Genomic DNA, 4,415 nt, shown 5'->3' with positions numbered 1-4,415 from the left:
GAACCGTCATGTGTAGAACTGCCTCTTACGTGGCCAAAAGGATGATTGTGCAGCAGTGGACGTACGACACACACAGACTTGCTGTTCTGTCCTGTTTGGAAGTTGTCACTTGTACGACTGCGTTACTACCTGGTTTAGTTATGAGACAGGTCGCAGGCTCCCGCCTGGCACGTGTGGAGAGTAGCTGCGAGGCTGTAGGTTGCTGAGGAATCCTTGAGGGAATTTTAAAATTACAAACATGCGGGCGCCTGGGTGGCTCAGCCAGTTAAGCACTGACTCTTGATTTTGGCTCAGGTCATGATACCGGGGTCCTGAGATCAAGCCCCGCATTGGGGTCAACGCTCAGTGCAGAGTCCGCTTGAGATGTTCTCTCCCTCTGCCCCTCCCCCTGCTCACGTGAACCCTCTCTCTCTAAAATAAATGACTGAATCTTAAAAAAAAAAAAAAACACAAAAAAGGAAGTAATAAAATTACAAACATCAGGGGCACCAGGCTGGCTCCATCAGTGGAACACGTGACTCTTGATCTCAGGGTCGTGAGTTCAAGGCCCATGTTGGGCGTAAAGAATACATTAAAAAAATTACAAACATGTTACCCTCAAAATGAATAATACAGTAATCTGATCCACATTCTAAAGTGATATTTCTGGCCATTGTGAAGTGAAGAATGCATTAGGAGGACAGAGTGGGTGACCTGGGTGCCAGGTTGTGGAGCCCTCAATGGATGGGGGCGGGAGACATGGAAAGTCTGTTAACATCTGTTAAGTTAACAAGATGTACAGGGTGACAGGCAGAGAGGAGTGGGGACAGCACCTTGCTTTTCTTGATGGCACTTAGGATGGGGGTGGGTAGAGCACAGTGAGCAAGGGGGAAAAGGTTTGAAAGGAAGAATCCAGAGTTGGGCTGTGAGCGTGTTCTGTTTGAGATATTTACCGGACTGCTGTGTAGAGGAGCCAGGTAGGCAGGTGGGTAAGCAAGTCCAGGGGGCGAGTTTGAGACCAGAAACAGGATTTAGAGTCATTGGCATACGGTTGGATGGAAAGCCATGGCAACAGATGAAATCACCAAGTGGGAGAGAAGGAGAGGGAACAAAGACCTGGCACCAGGCCCAGACTGAGTTCTAGGAAAGGGGAGACAAGTGTAGTGTCTCAGGTCCATGTAACATCGTGCTCAGTAAAGCAGGACGTGAGACATAATTTCCGTAAGATCTTAAAATGTATGTAGCTCCTCAACAACGCAAGAATTTCAAGAGGTGACAAGGTAGAAAACTAACACACAGGAATCAATAGGCTTCATTGCCATAAACAACAATCTGAAGATACAATGGAGGAGAAAAATCCCATTTACAATGGCAATAATGATAAAATACTCAGAAATAAACCCAACGAGATCTCTGCAAGATCTAGAGCGGACAAAACTTTAAAACACGAAAGACACAAGAGTAGACACAAACCAGCGAGACAGGCCTTGTTCTTGGGAGACAACATCATAAAGATGTCCATTTTACCAGAATTAATTTAATTTTTTAAGATTATGTCCACCAATTTATTACTTTATTCTTATTTTTAGTTATTTATAAATAAAAAGTAAAAATAGCAAAACAACACACAGCCTGGACAACAATGATCATAAAAACAGACTTGGTACATAGCCACTTCAACATAAAAACCAACTCAGCTCCAAAAAGCAGAAAGGTTCCCACTCCCTAAAAAACATACCAGTTGCTATTTTAATGGTCAGAACCACTTCCAACTTCATCATCTCTCTCTCTCAGTCTTTTTTTTTTTTTTTTTGATAGCAGTTTTGACAAGTGCCTTTGTAAGAGGAATTAATCCACTTGGAAACTTGGCAGTTTCCAAGTTTTCTATTTTCCTTCTAAGTGTCCTTGCAAAGTGTGTGACTGTGGAGCTCAGGGCTTAGAACGGTTGTGTCTTTTCTGATTTTTCTGTTGTCTGCCATTACTTTTGGCTTGCCTAAACTAATTTTAAATCTGAGAGGATCCCAATAAAAATACCAACAAGCTGCTTTTCTGGAGCTACAAAAGTCGACACTCAAGTCGTATGGAAAACTACACGTGGAGGAAAAGCCAAGGAGACACGGAATGAAAGCCCCGCTTGGTCTCACGGCGCACTGTAAAGCCTCATGTGGAAAACAGTACACGCTGGCACAGCAAGAGACGGGCCCGTAAAACGGACCAGGAAACCCTGAAACAAACCCAGGTGCGTGTGGAAACTCGGGTGTGATAAAAGGTGTATCTCAGGCGCCTGGGTGGCTCAGTCGTTAAGCGTCTGCCTTCAGCTCAGGTCATGATCCCAGGGTCCTGGGATCGAGTCCCACATCAGGCTCCCTGGTCAGTGGAGAGTCTGCTTCTCCCTCTGCCTTCCCTCCCCCACTCGTGCTCTCTCTCTCGTATAAATAAATAAATAATAAAATCTTATTTAAAAAATAAATAAAAGGTGTATCTCAAATCACTGGAACCAAGATGGGTTTTTTGAACAGCAGTGTTGGTTCAACTAGGTAGCCATTTAGAGAAAGGTAACATTAGGTCTACACCTTACATCACACAGACGCAGGGACTCCCATCAGAAACGTGAATGTAAGAAATGAAACCAAACATGTTATGGGAAGAAAACTTGGGTGACTTTCTCCAAAACTGGGTGTGGGAAAGTCTTCCTCACAATGATGCTAAAGTCAGGTGGATGAAGGAAAGCATTCATAGTGGCAAAGCACAGTCGCATGGCAGAGAACAGCATACACGAGACCAAAGGACAGGTGACAAACGAGGACAAGGTGTTTGCAATATACGTCACAGATAAAGGTTGATATCTGTAATACATAAAGAATGTACACATTGAGGGGGAAAAATGATCAGAAACCAGATAGGAAGATGGGTGAAGAATGAAGTGACACAAGAGTACGTAAGGATGATCCTGGGATATAGAGATGACTCACTTGAGTTAGGAGGGATGCAAATTAAGACCACACTGAGGTCCTGTTTCTCAGATTAGATGAGCAGAAATCCAAACTTGAGCGGCATATTCTATTGACAAGGCTGTAAGCAAGAGATACGTCCACACGTTGCTGGTGGGGATACCAAGTGTCAGCCATCATGGAGGAAAATCTGGCTATACCCAGCAGAAGTATATTTGGCAATCCCACCGTTAGGAGTCTACCCTGAAGGTATACCAGAAACAAGAGTAAAATACACATGTGCACGATTGTTCATTGCAGCACAGTTTACAATCGCAGAGCTGGAGACTGAACGCCCGTGTGTGGATATTGATTCAATGAGCCGTAGTAAGTCCACCCATGGGGCCCCGTGAAGCTGTGGGAAGGAGTAAGAGGATGCTTCTAAACTGATGGAAAATTTCCAGGATGGCTTGTAGGCTTGAACGAGCGTGCTGCAGAGGGATGTGTGCAGTGCTGCCTTCCGTATAGGGAAGAGCAGAAAGAAATATCCACACATCTGCTTGTTTTTGCTAGAAGCAGCTCAGAAAGGATAAACCAGAAACTAATGAAGTTGGCTACTTACGTGAGGTTGGATGGGTGGGAATGAGGCAGGAGTGTTGGGAGCGGGAGAATGCTTTCTTGTGCAGTCTTAACTTTTGGACTCCTGTTATTGTTTTACATATTCAACAAAGTTCAGCCAAGATGGCTGGGGGTGGGGAGCCCCACGACTGGAGACACACACACACCAACAAACACAGTCATTTTTTTTTTTTTAAAGATTTTATGTATTTATTTGACAGAGAGCGAGAGAGGGAACACAAGCAGGGGGAGTGGGAGAGGGAGAAGCAGGCCTCCCGCTGAGCAGGGAGCCCGATGTGGGACTCGATCCCAGGACCCTGGGACCATGACCTGAGCCGAAGGCAGACGCTTAACGACTGAGCCACCCAGGCGCCCAAACATAGTCATTTTTGACATGAATAACATAACCACATTTATGGAGGAACAAACACACTTTTTTTCATGATAAGAACCCCACAAAATTCACCATTTTAACCATCCTAAAGTTAATAATTCAGTACCACTCGGTACATTTGCAATGTTGTCCAATCATCACCACCATCTAGTTCCAGAACATTCTCAGTGTCCCAAAAGGAAACCTCATACCCATTAATATTCCCCATTCTCTCCACAATACCGGCCCCCCCAGCAACTACTAATCTACTTTCTGTCTCTGGATTTGCCTGTTGTGGACATTTCATGTAAACAGAATCACACAATATGTGGTTTCAAAGAGCCTGTGACTTCCCTCTTGTATGCCCTCCTGCTCACTTGCCCCAGGGAAGCGAGCTGCCATGTGAGCTGCCCTTACAGGGGTCCCCGTGACAGGGAACTCAGGGAGGCCTTTTGCCAATGGCCAGTGAGAACTGAGGCCCTCAGCCCAGTGACCTTCAAGGAGTGAATCTTTCC

The sequence above is a fragment of the Phoca vitulina genome, unplaced genomic scaffold (genome assembly GCF_004348235.1).
Source record: "Phoca vitulina isolate PV1807 unplaced genomic scaffold, GSC_HSeal_1.0 scaffold79, whole genome shotgun sequence".
Taxonomy (NCBI): Eukaryota; Metazoa; Chordata; class Mammalia; order Carnivora; family Phocidae; genus Phoca; species Phoca vitulina.
The sequence above is the reverse complement of the archived record's forward strand: the minus strand, read 5'-3'. Positions refer to the sequence as shown.